This window comes from Crassostrea angulata, chromosome 8 (genome assembly GCF_025612915.1).
Source record: "Crassostrea angulata isolate pt1a10 chromosome 8, ASM2561291v2, whole genome shotgun sequence".
Classification (NCBI taxonomy): domain Eukaryota; kingdom Metazoa; phylum Mollusca; class Bivalvia; order Ostreida; family Ostreidae; genus Magallana; species Magallana angulata.
The window spans coordinates 21,490,485-21,511,235 of NC_069118.1; the positions used below are offsets into that span (position 1 = coordinate 21,490,485).

The 20,751-nt window shown below is 34.1% G+C and overlaps 1 pseudogene; it reads left to right on the forward strand.

The window, feature by feature from the left end:
• Positions 1–12,928: 12,928 nt before the first annotated feature.
• Positions 12,929–15,570, forward strand: LOC128161500 (uncharacterized; annotated as a pseudogene).
• Positions 15,571–20,751: the final 5,181 nt, after the last annotated feature.

The following is a 20,751-nucleotide window of genomic DNA, read 5'->3' on the forward strand; positions in this document are numbered from 1 at the left end:
TTTCTTACAAAATAAATGACATTGAAAGAGTGTCGAATTATTTCTCCTCATATTATAAATCGCCCCGTACATCAAGGAGTGGATGATTGTATTACGCCTTTGAACATCGCTTTTTTTATAATTATAGAATCATATATAGGTAATGTTCTGGCAAATCAAAACTAAACCTTTGTACATGTTGTTCATTGTTATTTCTGAAGATTGTTTTGTTTACAATCGATGCATAAGATCCCGGTTGAATAACCCCAAACATTTTGGGGACGAAACCAAACGGTTTCCTTTCCTAAACGTTCCTTTGATGCATTTTGGTATTTTGTTTGTATGTTTGTTTGGTTTTTTTTTTTGTTTACCCATATTTCTTAAATTAACTTTAAATATTCTTAACGTTTGTAGGAGATCAATTCTTCTGGTGTTAATAGCAAAAGTTTTCAACTTTCTTAGATACCAGGAATTGGTTTGTATGGAAATTTAATTGATACTGTTATTATGACAATTTTTTGTGTGAATGGGGTAAAATTGTCATAATGTACGGGATCTTGAAATCGCTGTTTAACCGAAGGAATCTGGACTGCTCATTGCTATGGGAAGTGGCGTCCTACCCGCTCTGGGGTGTTAATTCTTTACCCAAGCTCTGAATGTCACAGTTCATATTAATTTATTTATTTAATGTTCATCAGCGCGCATTGCTGATAGAACGCATTGCTGTATGTATGAATGAGTGCATGTGTGAATGTTGTGATAAGTCACGTGGTTTTTCCATTTTTAGGATTTAGTGACCAGGTACATGTATATAAGTCTTATTGACCAATGACAGACGACTTTTAGCTCATTAATATGCATGTTTTACTAACTTCGTTCACTATATAAGCGCAAGTCCCGCCAAATCCAGTACCCACAGATTCTACCCTTTACGGCGCTAGTATCATTTACTGTTATATTCCATTCCTGATCTTCAAAGATCCAGTTATTTATTTATTATTTAAAGTCCTGGATACCTGGTAAGATCACTGTTAAACATATTATTGTAACATCATATTCAGTGATATTGTCGGAAAATCACCGGTATTATAATTGGGAAAACCATTGTGTTTGTAATTTAATTTAATATGTAGTACATGTAATTGTCTTTCGTTAACGTGTGTGTGTTGTGTTGTGAATGTGTTTTCTGTGTTTTCTAGGTTTCTTTGCATATATTATATAAAAGCAAAGTACGAATCCAAGTCTTTGATCGTTATTTATTTAACGACCCTGTGACAATGGCGCCCACGTTGGGACCAAATGCCAACTTTGCATGATATGTCAGAACTTGGACTGAATGTTCAATGTGCCAATGGCAGTTTGCTACCTTACAGTGGTCATGTAGAGTTAGAAATTTGTGTACCCTGTTTTGGTAACTCATCTTATGCTATACCTGCTCTTGTAGTTCCTCAGACTAATTATTCAAAAATTGTGCCTGTTATTGTAGGAACTTATTTCATTCGTATTTGCAGGAATACTTATGAACAGACATTAGATGAAGATGTCCCAGATGAGTGGAGAGTAGCATTTAACAGCTTGAAAAATGAAAGGCCAGTGAAGACAACGAACAAGTATGCCATCCAGATAGCACCAAATGAAACCAAAGTCATAAGAGGTACATGTATAGTAAGAAATGTCAGAAACATTGAATCAGCTGTGACTGAACAAGTCAATACTTCTCTCTCAGGTGGTCTTGTTATTAATCCAAGAGTTGTTTCCCTTACCAAGTGTAAGAATACTGTTGCCATACCTGTTAGAGTGTATAATATATCTGCTTCCATTGTACATGTTCCTCCTAGATCACTTTTATGTGCATTACATGAGGTTAAAGTCATTGATACTTGGAACCCAGACTCTTCTGAATTGGGTATTAGCAGTAAATCTAAGAAATCTCTACAGGACTTGGATATTAAGATTTCAGAGGACAACCTTACTGCTGCACAAGCAAGTCAGGTAAGACAGTTTCTGTCAAGTTGGACACATCTTTTCTCTGAAGGTCCAACAGATATTGGGAAGACAGATTTACTCAGGCACCAAATTAAATTGACAGATGACACACCTTTTAAGGAACCATATCGGCGTATTCCCCCAGGTATGTATGACGAAGTTAGACAACACGTTAAGGAGATGTTAGACGTGGGAGCCATACAACCTTCCAAGAGTCCCTACTCCTCCAATATTGTGCTAGTGAGGAAAAAGGATGGAACCTTGAGGTTCTGCATTGATTACAGAAAACTGAACTCCAGAACTGTAAAGGATGCTTACAACCTCCCACGCATCGACGATACCATTGACAGGTTGGTTGGTTCCAGGTACTTTACCAAATTAGATCTCACAAGCTCCTACTGGCAAGTGGAAATAGACGAAAAAGACAGAGAAAAAACAGCTTTCTCGGTAAGTGGTGTAGGTCTCTTTGAATGCAATAGAATGGGTTTTGGACTGACGAATGCCCCAGCCACATTCCAAAGGATTATGGAAAGTTGTATGGGTGAGTTGAACTTAACAAAATGTTTAGTTTTTCTTGACGACATTTTGATTTACTCACAGACATTCGACGAACATATGGACCGACTAACAGCTGTGTTTCAGAGACTTGAAAAGCATAACTTAAAACTCAAAGCTAAGAAGTGTGAATTTTTTAAGGACAGAGTGACATATTTAGGACATGTAGTTAGTGAGAAGGGCATAGAGACAGATTCAGAAAAGACTAAGGCAATTTCAACTTGGCCAGTTCCCAGTAATATCAAGACTCTTAGAACATTTTTAGGTTTTTCTGGATATTACAGAAGGTATGTTCGGGACTATTCAAAAATTGTAAAGCCTCTTAATGATCTACTGAAGGGTCATTCTACAAACAAAGGTAGGTCTGGAAAGAAGAAAGCAATAGCATGGAAATGGGGCGATGAAGAATCCAAGGCGTTTGAGTGCATCAAAGAGAAATTGATGTCACCACCTATCCTTGCCTATGCTGACTTTGACCAGCCTTTTATCCTTCACACAGATGCATCTAGTAATGGTTTGGGTGCTGTGTTGTACCAGAGACAGAATGGTGAGAAGAGAGTAATTGCTTATGCAAGTCGTGGGTTGCGGAACAGTGAAAGACATTATCCAGCTCATAAGCTAGAATTCCTTGCGCTAAAATGGGCTGTCACCGATAAATTTCACGACTATCTCTATGGCAACAAGTTTGATGTGGTAACTGACAACAACCCACTCACCTATGTCTTAACCACCGCGAAGCTTGAAGCTACAGGCCACCGTTGGTTAGCAGCCCTCAGTAACTTCCAGTTTTCAATCTACTACAGGAAGGGTACAAACAACGCTGATGCAGACGGCCTGTCTAGACGACCAACAGAGGAAGTAGAAGTCAGTCCCAAGGTCATCCAGTCCATTTGCAGTGCTTATATGGCAGACCGTGAAAGTTGCCCTTATTTTGAGAATGTATTCCTTTCAGAGGAGGAGGAACCATCATCATGTATGACTGCAAGTACTAACATGCTTATAGGGGTAGATGTTTCAAGTAAATCAGATTCTTTTTCTGTTGAACCAAATGAATCTCATTCTGAAAACTCATGTGTCTTCTCCAATATTGACTGGGTAAAAGAACAGTCCTTTGATAGGGAAATAAAGAGAGTTATTGAGCTTGTTCAGTACGGGTTTGCAAAGTCAGATCTGAAAGCAGAGTCAGATGGTGTTTGTAGATATTTGAGAGAGATAGAGAAATTGTTTTTAGATAAGGGTGTACTGTACAGAAGAGCTATTTTACAGAATGAAAAGATTAATCAGTTGGTTTTACCAAGTCATTTCAGAGAAACAGCATTTAAACTCCTGCATACCAACCTTGGTCATCACGGACGAGACAGAACCATCCAACTCATGAAAGAAAGGTTTTTTCTGGCCAGGAATGTTTTGAGAAATCACAGAAAGAGTAAAAAATTGTGAACGTTGTATTAAGTTTAAAACTCTTGAAAAAAATTCTGCAGAACTTGTTTCTATAGAGAGTTATCAACCATTAGATCTTGTTTGTATGGATTATTTATCACTGGAAAAAAGTAAGGGTGGTTTTGAAAACATCCTGGTCATAACAGATCATTTTACTCGTTACTCACAAGCTTTTCCTTCCAGAAACCAAACAGCGAAAACCACTGCAAAGATTTTGTTTGAAAATTTTATAGTTCATTATGGCTTTCCAAACAGGTTGCATAGTGACTAAGGTAGAAATTTTACTAGCAATGTTATTAAGGAGCTGTGCAGATTAGCAGGAGTGCAGCAATCAAGAACGACGCCCTATCACCCGATGGGTAACGGGATGGTTGAAAGATTCAACCAAACTTTAATAAAAATGCTAGGTACTCTAGAAGATAAGCAAAAAGAAGATTGGAAAGCATATGTAAGTACTCTTGTGCATGCATACAATGCTACAAGACATAATAGTACAGGTTATACGCCATTTTTTCTCATGTTTGGCAGGCATCCGCGTCTTGCAATCGATGCCTACCTCGGGTTAGACTTTAACGCGGAAAAAATTCGTAGTCATGACAACTATGCGAAAAAACTCCAAAAGCGGTTAGAGTTCTCATACAAGATAGCTTCCCGTGAAGCAGATAAAAGTGCTCACCGCTATAAATCGCACTACGACTCGAAGGTAAGAGAGGCTACTGTACATGTCGGAGACCGTGTTCTCATAAGAAATGTTGGCTTAAAGGGCAAAAACAAACTGGCAGATAAGTGGGCCAGAGATACATATATAGTTATAAATCAGCCCAATTCTGACATCCCAGTGTTTCAGGTTAGGAAAGAGTTTGGGAATGAAAAAACTAAGACATTGCATAGAAATATGCTACTCCCCATTTCCTATATTCCCAAATTATCTGACCAGAGCAAACCTAGCCCAACTTTGCCCAAACACAGTAATCAATCTAAAGCTTGTCAACAACCAGAGAACCTCACAAGCAAATCTTCTAGGGTTGATGATGTTGTTTCTATTCAGTCTAGTTCTGAGTCTGAGTCGGAGGATTCAGATTCTGGATCATCTGATGGTGGTAATGTTTATGTTATACCCCAGAGACGGGTAAATGCTGCACCAGGTGTTGATAGGTATTCACCCCTTAGTTCTATTTATTCTCAAAATCAGAACTATTCCAGTACTCCTAGATCCATATTAGATGCAGGTAATTCTTACAGTCCTTCTACGATGAATCGTAATGTGTCTGTTCACTCTCCTTCTGTAAGAGAATCACCAACTCTCCGAAGGTCCACCAGACAGATTAGGCCACCAAATAGGTATGGTGAGTGGGTGAGTCATCAAATAACTCCTGTGTATTTTGTGTAGTGTATTCAGGGGAGATTGTCACATACAGTTTGATTTCAGTTTTATGAAGTCTGATTTCAGGTGTAACTTTGATCATATTGCGTGTAGTTTGTTGTTGTTATAAATTGTGATTCAATGATTTATTGTATAAATTGTCATGAGCCATTTTCCTTAGCAGGGGAGATTGTCACAGTTCATATTAATTTATTTATTTAATGTTCATCAGCGCGCATTGCTGATAGAACGCATTGCTGTATGATCTTACATGAATATAGAACAACGCAGACAAGACTTCGGTTTACCACTAATCCAAAAGTCCTATCTCCGCCGTCTATATGCCCTAACCTACCCACCTCAACCTCCGTACCCTAATATGTTTATCTCACAACGCGTTCACTTACTCCGACGCACCGTGGTCAGTTTATATCGTACTTTATATTTAAGCCTTAGCCACTAACTCGGTTCCGTGTTTCTTATCATATATCAGCAATACAATTCCCCTAATGATGTAAACATGACCCCTAGTTCATCTCTTAAGAATTCTGTATCTACTGACCAGCGGAAAATAATCTTATGAATGAATCTGTACACGTGTTTCTAATCATTGCCGCGGTATATTTAGCCTATATTTACCCACATGTACTTTAAGCATATTTAATGTAAAATGGTATTATGATACTGTAATATCCAAAAATTCGGACCATGCAGCATTGAATATATATAAATATCAAAATTATGCATCAGATCTCCCCGACCCCCCCCCCCCGGCAAACGACAATATCCCCACCATCTTAAAACAAAACTTTAATTCAGCGCATGAAGCACATTTTGACAATAGATTTTTTTTTAACATTTGATTATTTAAAGCCAGTTTAACGAGCACCTTGATCCGTAATTACCTGCTTAACTTATTTGTTGTTTCATTTCAAACTCATAAAGATAGTTTCAAATACGAAGAGGATAATATTTTGCAAATAGATATTAAGTGCTAGCGGCCGCCTACCGCTCGACGGCGCTATACATGCTATACGGTCACGTGCAAAAATGTGTTCTGAATTTATTTATTAAAAATGTCTAAAAACTTTTTAAAAGATAAACTAATGTCGTCCGTTATTCGTAAGTGTTTTTCCCCGACAAACCTGTTCTCGGTGTGTACCCGTTTTGCACACATTTGATAATTTAGTGCAGAAAAATAGGTGTGAATTGTCTTTGATAAAAATCAATATGTTAACTTATAGAATGTGATAAAACTACGAATCGATTTTGTATGATAAAGTCCAATCAATTCAATAAATTGTCGGGGCTCAAGCGGGGTTTCCATTATTAAAAGAAATGAAAAATCACTTAATAATTAATGTCAATAGTCTCATATTTAATCGTAAAGTTGCTGACAATAATATAAATATAAGGAATAAAGAATCATTCTTTGAATATTATAGGTAATGATTTTGGTCGGAGCGAGGTCAAATCCATCACAAAGCCCATATGGTTGCATTTAATTTGACCACGCCCTATACCTATATTATTACCTCATAATTCTCAAAATATGATTCATATTTAGTCGGTATTTTATCTAAGATTTACATGGACTTTTTTCATATGTACTCTATAAGGAGCTTAGTCACAAGCACTTGAGGTTGTGTATTTTTCGTATTTTAAAAAATGTATACCCTCTAGCTAAGAATACACAACGCTTAAAACTCATTCGATACGGTGAGAATATTTTGCGATCCTTTTCGTCTCCCCATCGGCCCTTCATCACATTATCTTTCAACCGATTCACTTGAAAGGTGTGTAACGTCTGTCATCAATGGAAATCTCCCCTCAATCTGCACCCACTGCGATTTCTGTGGAATCATTTAAATTCGTGAGGGCTAATTTTCGTGGATTGCTGAAATTTTAAAGGTTCGTGGTGACGTAATTTTGTGTATTTTCTTATACCTACTATGACTTTATAACCTTAATTTATTTATTTGTGGAGGATGTTAATTCGTGGTAAAATTCCACGAAAAATTGAGCCACTACGAAATCTAACGATTCCACAATAGGTATTTATCTTTCCTTGACATATTCCCGTTTTGCACATATTTTTCTATACTAGATTATTAAATGTGTGCTAAACGCGAACAAGCCCTTAGTCTTTTATGGAGAAACATTGAGAGTAAACAACTGTTTACTGAAAGTAAACATCATTTACAAATGGCCAAATTTGACATGCCAAGTTAAAACAAATATTAGATTTAAATTACCACAGAACACATTGTAATGGTTGGTGTTTTGAATTCTATAACAATTATTGTTTTTCGCTGCTTTCAAAGACATACGTTATTTTACTATACATCACAAGACTATGAAATCAAAAGTATTTTAATTCTATAATCTTCATTAAAAAATTGTTCTTAATAAGTGCTGAGAATTTTTATATCATGTGTAACACGAATTGTGTTTTCTATTTGCTAACGCAATATTTTTAAAATAGTAAATTTACAAACTTTATTACAAATAGCTTACAGTGAATATTGAGAAGCATATAACGGTCTTATTTCACGTTTTAAAGACCCTTTTTTACTCATATGACTAATATGCGTATTTCAAGCAAAAATTGTAGTTGTTAAAGTAATTACATGTATTACTTGCCTACAAATTGTTAATATGGAGTGTTTTTTATAATATTCTTTTTATTATATAATTAAATGTATCCAGTACCCTTGCTTAACCCCCCCCCCCCCCCACCATCATGACGACCAAACCTTCTGCATTTTCTTGTCCTATCATAGGACCCAGTCGCCTGCTATCCAAAAGTAGGGAGCAAACGTTAAAAAAGCATCATGTAGTTTTTACAGTTTTTTTTTTTTACCTCAAATGAATGGATGAATTGGGATAAAGGAGGTGATTATTTTGGCTATCTTTGACTCATTTACCTTTCCATCAAATGGTACACCCCAAACAATAGTCTAGTCAAAAATTGCCAAAAAAAAGAAAGAAAAAATTAAAGTTGCTAAATATTTATGGAGATGGTTTTCATTACAAGTAAACATAGTTATCTCAGATATTGCAAATTATTGTCCGGCACCAGAATCATAACTGGGATGGAAGAAAAAGGTAAGGACTACTATACGATAGGTCTTCCGTGGGTAGAAACCTGGCTAAGGGAGAATTGCTCCTATATACATGTAGCCAGCTTCCCTTGGAGGAAAACTACTGTGTAGTAATTTTTCCAGAGGAAAACCTATATAGCCATTTTTCTGGGGTGGGGGTTGGGGGGGAGATGGCTATTGTAAAAAGGCACTATACAACACTTTAAAACACCCGGCAATCAAAATCTTCTTCATATATGTATATGTTATAAATGTCAAATGCATGAAATAAACGTAAACTTATCTTAGATACCTCTTCAACCTGCATAATAATGTAGATAAGAACTATATATCATATGAGTTCACAATTTTGTAAGCAAAATCACCGAGGAGCACACATTTTGGCGGTGTTTGTATTCTATTGTGGAATTGAACAGTCAACAAAGACATAGCAATTAAGATAAGATTACTACGGTAAACATTCTGATTATGTATGCTTCATTGTAAATTATTTAAAAAAAAACCATTTAAGAGTACGCGACGAATCAACAATTGTGTGCCTTGAAAAAATAAATAAAAATGAAAATAAGGAATGCACAGTAAAAATAATTTATAGTTACCCCCCCCCCCCTTTACTTACTTTTTCTTAAAAAATTCTATGTAAAATATTTTTAAAGTATAATTTTTTAAACATTCGGTCTAAAATTTAACGAGACCGAGTACAGTTTAAGTGCGCATTACATTGCACTCCTATTCATTCTTATGCAAAGTTATACCGTTCTTTTCTATTGTGCTTTTTTCCAAAATAAACATTATATGTAACGTTAATAAGTTGCGAAATTGTGAATTCATATGTTAAAAGGCTAAAATATCGCTGTTGCGTAGTATTGTAAACAGCTTAAAGCAGAGGCTATAAAAAGTTAGTATGATTTGCTCACTTATCAGAGGTGACGAAAGGTTTTTGGCTTTTGAAATATTTGAGCTAGGCCTCATTAAGGTTGCTGAATCCTGCTTGTAAAGGTATTAAAGTTTAAATTAACTTAAATTTCTTTAAGGTCAAGATCCAGTAAATGATTCCAGAGTGTCCTTTTGGTGCTAGAACCATTATGACGTATAATCACGGGAAAAGTAATCCCGGTACCCATATTCAATTTGATAGTATTTTAAAGAGAAGGTCACGAGCTTGTCTAATGCCGTGATTTGAGAGACTGTAGGCATTCTAAATATATTTCATTAGTCAAAAATAAAAAAATAAAAACCCTCCGAGATTTGTTACTTTAATCCTTCGTATTTCATTGAAATGGTTGTTTAAAACAATATTTTTCATTGTGTTCACCAAACCATTAAGCCCCGATACACCCTATGAAGCAAAGACATTATTATGAAGCATCATCAAAAGAATTTATATCTTGAATTTCCTAAACCTGTAGGCATTTTTATTTACTAGATCTTGACCTTTATCTCTGCATACACAGTTGAATTGTAAATGAAATGTTTGATTTTATTTGTCTTTTTTTAAAAACGTTATCAGATTTCATTGTAAATGATAACGTAATAAGATGTTCATTTAGCCGAGATTCCGATAGTATTTACGCCTGATGTGTTTATACATGTTTATTGTAAAGAGCTATGGTTAAACTGGACAGATATCTTTCATAAACATGACATCACCACTTCGCTTCGGCGTCTTTAAGACTGATCAACCTGTTATATTTCTGAAGTTATTCTGTAACAAACCTGATAAGTAATATTGTGACATGATCATCTTGATCAGAGGAATGTTTAGCCAATCGATCGATGACATTTACCTGAGGTAACCAGCGTAAGTAATAGTCCTTGTACAAATAAACCATAGTAAGGTCAAACTAATATGTCAACGTATTAGCTAGTGAATATATATTTTTGCTGAAACAGATAAGAAATAATTAATTTAAAAAGTGATAAAAATACTTATGAAGATTTGATACAAAAGAAAACAAATTAAATCTAATATGTTATTGGGTGCAATCATAAGGTTGTTAACACCAGTGTTGTTCACATGGATCATTCTTAATATATGATCCTCAATTTTGATTTATTTTCGTTAATTAATGCTTGCAAAACCTCGACTTTCTTTTAAAAATACGTTTAGACAAGATATGTGTGCAAAGTACTTTATTTCTCTAATCGATCAAACAGATTTTATAGGTAATTGTTTTTCGTTCCTTATAAAGCTTTATTTAGATTTCCTCAATGTTGAGAATTTGTAAGTTGGCACTTAATCGACGTATTTAGGAGGAAGTGTTTCTCTGTGGAGGTTTAAGACAAGAAACCATATCATCTATTCCTCATTATCGTAAGTTACAATCAATAATATAATGTCGCTGGTGAATACTGCACAGATGATTGAAAAAGAATTACAAAGACTTGAACCTCATACATTCTGGAGATATAAAAACATCCGAAAGTGTTAGATCGAAAGATTACCTATTTTTGGCAATAGTTTAACTGGAACTGAAAAGGAGCCATTACTTCATGAAATCAAAGTGAAATCGATTCCGAAGATAGAGACTTTTTTGATAACATAAAACAAGATCAACATATATTTGAAAACCCATAAGATGATTTAGACATTATAATTGTCTATTATTATAAAAATGGAACATTATGTAATAATATTTTAAGACATATATTTGTACAAAAGTTTTTTTCAGCACATACATAAAACCATATACACTATCCCTCCCCACACCCCATTTACTCATCCCCCTTTCTTTATCTATCCTCTTCATAAACCCCAGTCTCGTTGCACTTATATATACAATAATGTTATACATGCTTATGTTTACATGGTACGAATGTATGTACATTATATGTATACATGTATATACATATTTGTATAATATTTGTTTAGGTAATTTTTTTCTGTTATAATGTGCTTATAACAAAAAAATGAATTCAGAAATTATGTTCTTAATCTATGCCTATATGTGCTTTAAGTGCTTTGACATTGATAAAAATAAAAAAAAAATATAACATAACAAAAAAAGAACAACTTTGGAACATTTTAGAATTTTTTTTTTTAAATTTTAATCAATCAAAGTTCAGATATTCAAATCTGTAACTTTTGTTTGCAAACTCGCCATTTCTGCATGCATCACTCACAAAACTTGCAGATCTTATTAATATCATTGACGGCAAATAGGAATCTTAAAACCTGGCAAGATGGTTGGCATCATTTGTTATATTAGATGATATTATGTTTATGTCTGATCTTCTCATTAGCGCTCTATTAGTAAAATCGTTATCCCTCTTTATTAGTTCCAAAGTTCAAGTATATTGTGATAAAATCATCTCAATTATTCTATCCAAAATGTTCACAAGTATTCCATGAACTTCCTTCATACTTCAGATAACTCTCAAATGCATCAACTTACTCTATTTAAATTACACTAAGAAGGAAATGATAACATATATATGAAAATTCCATCCAGTCAATTCTAATAATAAAGTATTAAAGTTAAACATGGAAAATTTCAAAATGTTAAACATGAAAACCCACATTTTTTCAATTTCTTACGGCTCTCTTTTAAAGTATTTTGCATATCAAATATTTTTTTTTCAAATCATTCGAGATTATAACTGTATGTTGTAAAGCTTAAATAACACTGTTTTGCACCTTGTCAGACACCTAGAAAACTATTCATCCAAGTATGGAGTACAAGTCGCTTCATTTGTATCCGGAGAAACATGGACACATTATCTCAAAAGGATGAAAAAACCAGGCGAATTTGGCGATCATATCCTCTTGCAAGCATTGGCTGATGTATATCTTCTTCATATCAGTATCTATAATTTTAAGTACATACGTACCAAACGTATCGATATTGCCACAGAACAACCTACCTCAGTGACAACAAAATTCCACATTAATCTTGGCCTCATAGGAGAGTCCCATTATTTTAGTCTTCGTCCTTTGCAATGGCTTGCAGAAATACTTTACAGTAAAAAAAGTCTTTGTGTATTATTTGGAACATGGCTTGAGTTAATTTAAAGATTGTTAAATTTCAAGGAATAATAAATATCTTATAGGGGCTCAAATATTCCGTATGCTAGCGACCAACACCGATAAATCGTCCGAAGAAAGAACACAACTTTAAGAAAATAAATTTGCATCGGTGGATAAGAAGCAATTCTCCAAGTATCATTTGGTCAACGATATTCAATTGGTAATTCAATATTTTTCTTTTCATGAAGAAAGAAAAAATCTTGAAGATACCAATTCTCAGTGCATATTTTTTTCTTATAACGGACGAGACCTGCAGCAAGAAGAAACAGAAGGCATGTATTTATCTTTAAGTTATTAAATATAATTTACTGTACAATTCATTTTTTTTCTTTCATTTATTGTTCTAATGTTTATTGTTTGTATTTTACAGAATCACAAAAGGCGTTAATTAAGGAAGAATTAAATATTGGTCCTGTTTCAGGATTACCATTACATCATTTTATATTTATCGTAAAACATGTATTTCCGTTTCGCATGTTTTACAAGAGAATCTCGAATTCTGTAATTCGACCAGTTAATTGAGTTGATGACGTACTTTTTCATTTTCTAGGAACCCAAGGCGATGAAAGCGTTGTATCGCTTAAACACATTCATAGCAACCAGAAACCAAAATCAGAAATCATTAGAATCGTTGTTTTGGTAATGGAGAAATTAGCAAATTTTCCGAATTCATCTGTACAACAGACTCACAATTCAGAACTATTATACGTTGATTGTTCTGAAACGTATTCAGGGTTTTATAGACTCAGTCTGTTTTCGCCAAATGCATGTCGTAAACGATGTGACTCCGAACAATTTGATCCAAATAGATACCAAAAAGCATTGAAAGTACCCGATCATTTACCATCGTTATTGAAACTGGGAGATGACGATACAATTCATTGTATGGGTGTTCTTTGTTCGACCTTTCCTTTTCATCGTCAATGGGAAGGGGGCAGAAATAGGTCAAATTTCCCTTCGCAGTTTCTTCTTAGTTCTATATCTCAATTAGGAGGTACTTTAATTCCAAGATCACACCCAAAAAGCGCATGCCCAGAAATTGAGTGGCATTTTGATTTTTCCATGGCTGAGCACACCATGTTTAGAAGCCTTACAGTGTTACAGCTTCATGGTGTTTTTGTCATCAAAGTACTTCTTGAGAACATCACACCTACTCCACCTTACAAAACAAAATATTTAAAGTCCGTCTTTTTGATGACCTGTGAAGAAGTGTCCTTTCGTTGTTGGGAAACAAATTTCAGCGGATGTCTCCTGTATGTTTAGACTAATTTATATCATGTTTAAAATCAAGGTTCCTTCCAAATTATTTTATGGTTGAAAATAATCTCATCGATTGTCTTGATGAAAAGGACATCAATGTGCTATGCACTTCAGTTGAGTATGTTCGTCTTTTTCCATCCAATGCGATTCAAATTGTTGCTGAGAAACATGTATATGCACACGGGTCAATTTTAATCAAATGAGTTCTTTCAAATGCGAAAAATTTACCGGAAAGAAAAATAGGAAAGAATTCTATGACTTATGTGGTCCTTTATCATTAGGAACAGCAAAAGTGTTGGCTAAGATGGGTTTCTATGATTCATCGCTTGATGTCCTCTAAGAGAGATTTGAACAGAGCCTTTTGATAACAGAAATAGGACTAAGACATACGTCTTTAAACTTCTTAGATTTATTTTTGTCCGCTTTAACTGAAATTAAACAAAGAGCATCTCGAGTAATATTATCAAGGATGTATGACGCTAGGATGGGATCAAACGTAACTAAAACGATTTAAAAAAGAATGGAACATGTCTTCAAACATGCTTGCCATGGACAATTGTCTACGGATAGGTTGGCTGGGCGTTCCCTCAACCGACGTCAGAGATTTGACCGCAGTTGCAAATTTTTTGTTCAATTATAGTAAGAAAGAATATTGGAGGAGAAATGTAGTGCTTGCTGAGTTGGCTATTACTATACAGGAATTCTATGAATTAAAGAAACATTGAAGATTTTTTCAATATCTGAATTGAAGACAACAAGGATATTGAATTAAAAGCTGAAATGGATTCTCAAAAAAACATTGGTAATGAAAAAACTATTATGTTTTCTTATTCAGTGTTTCAAGGATAGATTTTATTTTGCCATTAATTAATGATATGAACAATATTGAAGAACTTTGCAAATCATTTCCGAAAATGGCTGGATTGGTCGGTTCAATGTTTGCTTACACACGACAACCCCATAAAGAAAAAGACTAAGCTAGAAAACACTTTGATTACATTTTAGTGAAAGGTGAGTTTGTAAAATATTTTGTCTTATATTTCAGAGTATCGATTTACAATAATTATAATGTCATTTAAAGAGTGATAGATCTAATATGCTAATCTGAAAGTTTTAACAACTTTGCTAAGAATGATGATTAAAACTAATTTTGAATTAAATGAGTTAAAAAACCGGTGAAATTAAGATTTCGTACTACATGTAGCATGATATCTAATCATTTTAAAAACAATTTTTTTTCCTGTTGTAGATATGGCGCCCATTCCGAGAGGACGGAGGTCATTGCCTTCATACTGAAACTGAAAACAGATTGTATAATAATATTATTTTAAAGCAGCCCCCACCACCCCTACACCCCCGTTGTCTGGTTTGCATATGATTTGATTTGAATCAATTTTACAAATTTTGAAAACATAAGACATTAAAGGAAGTGATCATGAAAAAATTAATTGTTACTTAATAAATTTTAAAAGCCTCTTGAAACTTAAAAATGAGGTCTGTTACCTTTTTGTTTATTTCTATCAAGAGATTTTATCAATTTAACACTCTCAGTGAAAGGTTTATGGAGTTAATCCATTATTCCCCAGCATGCATCTGTTCTCTGGCGTAGATAAGCCACATTGCTGCTGGTGACTGGGTCATTGTTGGAACTAGGCCAGTGTTTGTGTTCAGAGTTGATAAAAATTACGAAGAAAAATAAGCCTTGAAGTGAAGAAAAATTTTGTGTACTGTCATGAGAAGACAAGGATTCAGTACATTTCTATAAATGAACCTCAGATAACTATATATTTGTGCAACAAATGAATAGATGAATTAATTTGTGAAATATGAGACCATCGCATTCCAGATGTTTGTACGGAGATGTGGCAGTCAGTGTTTACATAAATAAAATGCTGTTTGTAGATTTCAATTTGAATTAATATAAAAATGTAATTTCATTTTCTTTGAGTTTTCAGTTTCAGTTTCATTTTCAGTTTCTTACCGTTACTTTTTATTTAAATGCCCTGGAAATTTTTATGATTTGCTTTTATCTTTTTTGATAGATAAGATTTTGATGATATGTACACCAGTTCTGTTTATGCTGTCAGAAGAATAACAGGACTAAGACACTTTTTAAAAGTCAGGATGCTGAGCAAAGCACCTTGTGTGCTCATTTATGTAGCACACATATTGTTCAAACTCATAAACAAGGAATTCCCGAGTGCAAGAAAAAATAGGTCACAATAACACTGATCCACGGACATTCCATTCTAGTTACATGTCACATTAACTGCTGGTGGGAATGCATCATTCTGAGATCCAAAATGTTTGGTACACCGCTCTTGTCCAATTCATTTAAAACACTTGCATTGTAAAGCCGTTTAATTTGTATTGTCAATTTTGTCTTTTTCAAAGGCTTTATATTCCAATCACTCTCTGTATGGTGTGAAGATTTGAATAGTATAAGAATATGTTCAACATACTTTTAGCTCGCCTGGGCCGAAGGCTCAAATGGGCTTTTCTGATTTAAATTTGTTCGTCGTCGTTGGCACTGCCATTGTTGTAAACTTTTCACATTTTTATCTTTTTCTCCAAAACCACTTGGCTTATTTCAATAAAAGTTAGTAGAAAGTATCATTGGGTGAACGAAATGCAAGTTTCTTCAAATTAAAGGCCACACCATTTTTAAAGGAGAGATAATTTAGAATAATTGAAAAATTGTTGGTTTCTTTCAAAAACTGATTTTTCTAGAAAAGCTGAAACTTTTGTGGAACATCCTCTTGTAAGGTAGATTTAATATTGTTCAAACCATGATCCCCGATTGTAGGGTTGCAATGCTAAACATGTGATATGACTTTAAAATCATCCTGTTAGAAAAGGGACTTAATTATAAACATAAGGATATCCCGGGGAAAAGAATGGAATTTTATTTTTACAGGATCTACATATAATTTACCACACTGTCCATATATTTTGTACAATGACTTCATTTTTTAACCGATTTTTCATGTCTATTGTTGCTCAGGTGAGCAATGTGGCCAATGGGCTTCTTGTATTAATTTGATTAAACGAATATGAATAAACTGAGGGATGCATTCTACAGGTAATAAACTATCAGAAGACAATCTTCGAGAATTTCCGAATAAAATAAAAATATCATAATTTCACATAGGTATAAACATCCGTTCAAGTTAATTTCTCTTGTTTTGATAATAATACGTCTGGAATTAAAAAAAAATGTTTGCCACGAGTTGATTTAGTTTATTTTTAGAGGAAAAAATACAATGTACGCTTACTTATTTTGAGACCAATTCATAATCTGCACAATTGCTAGTATTTCTTTGATTTGCTCCTACCTTAACGGTTATATAAATTAACGAAAAATAAACATTCTATACCTTAAAATTACAAACCATTGTCGTCTCTTATTATTTATATAAGAGTGTTAGTCTTTTAATGAACGTATATTGTTAGTTCGATTTAATACTGGTCGATTGAAAATATTTAAGTTTTCTCATATCAATCGATGCAGGGGTTTGAATTATATGAATCGTGTTCAGTGACATAATGACATAAATTGTCAATACCATACATCATATGATGGACGTTTCCCGGAAACAACATATATCTAATGAGAGGTTTCAAAGTTATTTCTAAATATATTCAAAAATGTATATATTAACTGAGCATTTTTGTCATATTTCTAAGAAAACCGATTTAGTTCAAAGAGTCGGGGGGGGGGGGGGGGGGGGGAGAGAGTTACCTCAGTTCAAAATCCTGATTAAATACAAACAACAATTTTTTGTGTTTTTTTTTTTTTTAGATTTTGTTATATCATATATTTTATTAATATTGTCCCTTATTTCCCCGTATATTTTACAAAACAGGAATGAATTTTATGAAAAATGGAAAATTTGAAAATGGTCAGAAATCCATTTTGAACGAGGCAGAGAGAGGGGGTTATTCGTATTTTATTATGCCGGTCAGATATTAAGACACTGACGTTGTGTGGTGATAAGAATAAGGATAACTTCTCATGATCACCACAAGTTATGTTGAATCAATTTCGCTTTGTGTGTTGTCACCCCGTGACCATATTTAGGATCTTAAATTCAAGAATTCGAAATACCATTTTTTGGGGTGTTTTTTCCGTTTATTGTATATGGTGTATATATGTAAAACACCAGCACTATGACTAAATCCTAAATCATTTTCTTGATTTCTCTCTCTCTCTCTCTCTCTCTCTCTCTCTCTCTCTCTCTTTATTTGGGGGGAGGGTATGTTTCTTCTGAATTCATAGATAATTAAGGAATATTTTAAGATGACTGCAGACACGGACGGATACGCACATTTCAAATTTTTGTGAAATCATAGATTGTTGTTTGTACCAGAACCAGGACATAATTATCAAAAGCAGTTTTTATCTTCCGGAACAGAAAATAATACATGCATAAATATATAGAATGCATACATGTAATTTGAACTGCTTTGATGTAATTTGTGTAACTGCATTGCTATATGTATAATCATATTGCCTAGCGATAGGTTTGTCAGGAAGAGCATTGCATGTATAACTGATTCAAATTGAATCATGGAAAACCCCCAAAAATTGATATATTTTAATTAGCCCTTTATTTTTAGGTGACCTAACTCACTCAGGTGACCTATTGTAATTGGTCTTCGTCCGTCCTCGTGCGTCGTGCGTAGTGCGTTTTGCTTTAACACTCTTACATTTTTAACATATTCCTGAAAACTACAACGCCAAATGTCACCTTTTTTGGTTTGAAGCATATCTATGGTAGGAAAATCTGAATTGTGAAATTTAGGGCTCTACCACCCCTGGGAGCCATGCACAGGGCAATATATGCAAAAATGCCTAATTTTAAAAAATCATCTTTTCTACTGCCACACATGTGAGGAAAAAACTGAATGCATGGTTATGATTTTCAGGAAGTCCTCTACCCATATTGTGAAATTCATGGCCCTTGGGTCTGGGATTAATGCTCTAGAGTTGGGCCACTTTGGTCATATTGATAAATGTATTATATCTTGGAAAATCTTCCTCTCCAATATATATTTCAATAAAACTGAATGCGTGGTTACAATGTCCACCAACTCCTCTACCTAAATTGTGAAATTCATGACCCCTTAAACATGGTTTAGGCCCTAGGGCGGGACCAATTTCGCTTTATAGTGAAAGTGTATTAAATTTTAGAAAATATTCTCCTTTACTTCCACACATGTGGGGAATAATTGAATGCATGCTTATGATGTCCACGAACTCCTCTACCTTAATTGTAAAATTTATGGCCACTGGGTCAGGGGTCTTAGGGATGGGGGGGGGGGGGGGGCAATATGGCCATATAGTGATGATGCGTATAATGTCGTATTTAAAAAAAAACAAACTTATACTGTCATTTTTAATAATATATTTTGTCAACTGCATGTAAGGAAAGGGTTATGGCTGGGAGAGGGGGTATGTATGTGTCTTTTTATTTACTCTGCTTAGAAATTTCAATGAAAGAAATGAGTTAATTCACATATTTAAACTAGATGCTGTCATTAGACAGTAATACCCGCACCACGTATTTGCCCCTAAATAACACCGTTTTGTACCAGTTTAATTAAAAATGAAGGCCACATGCAAGCTCTGGTAATACATTTAAAAATTATAATTTTCATAACCGAAGGATGAGATCCCTTCCCATATGATAATATACATGAGCAGTTCTTTATGTGCAATTTGGGGTTGAACTGTTTGTGGTGAATTTTCAGTTAATCAATAATCTTAACATTTCATGTCATAGAAAGTATAATGGTCAGTATGATTATTACAAACCAAAATTAAAAATTAAATTATGCCCCCTCCCCGTGGCGATTGCCGGTTTTAGATTTGCTTCTGTGTGCCTACATGTACATCATCGTGTGCACAGATTTAGAGAAGGGGTGGGAGTGAGGGGATGAGACCCCCCCCCCCGCCTGAAAATTCATGTATATCAATAGTAAAATTCCGAAACCTTATTGCGCATCTATAGGATACCCTAAAACATATTCCAAGAGATGATTTGTCTATTGTTGAAAATGTAGGAGGAGTTCGAGGAAGAAGGTTTTTTTGTGAAAAAAACGTCATTTCTTACCAAATATTTGACCCCAAGGACTAACAGAGAATTATTGAAACCTTTTTACAAAACAACATGAAACTCCGAGAGTTTAGTTTGCTGGTTTATAAGATGTAAGAGCAGTTTGAGAAAGTAAAACGTGACAGACAGACGGACGGACGGACGGAACAGGGTAACAACAATATACCCGAACTTTCTTTAGAAAGTGCGGGTATTAAAAACAATAATGAACCAGTATAACAAAGTTATCGATAAAATATTTTGAAAGCATTTGAAAGTTCAGTGAAGAGAATAATAACAGTTAATGGAGTTGTCTTCCCTTCCTTCTTCATAATGAAGTTATCTTCTTCGCTTGTTCTTATTTAGTAATTAATCATCAAAATATAATTTAATTAAGAAGTTGATTGATTAAAATAATATTGCAGCTATTTCATCATTTAGAACAAAAACATTTTTAAAACTTTCTAAAAATAAACAAGTAGACTGGTAAATAGTAAAGAAATAAGTAGTATCCTAGCCACCTTGTTTTAGTTCATCTAAAGAAAACTATAAACATAAAACCTATCTCGGTAGGTAACATTTTTGTACATGGGAAAATATTCTCTTTAAAAGCGGTACACCTTTTCAGTAGTAGGTCAAACACTCAATTACGAGCTGTAAGTCTCTATGATTACGAGTCAATTCAGGCAGGGAAGTGGTTGTCATAACAATATTATGATTTTTTACTCCATAATGAAACTCAATTAAATGCATTTAGAGACTTCTCCACAATTTTGTGTATGGTATGGGCTAATAAAATTTAACGGTCAACTGAGAACCATAGCCTTACTATGGTACTCAGGAGACCGTTAAGACCTATTGGCCTCTTGATTTATAATGTTTAACAAACTTAACCGTTGTCTTTCAATCAATAACAGTAAGGAAATCTCAATATAATAA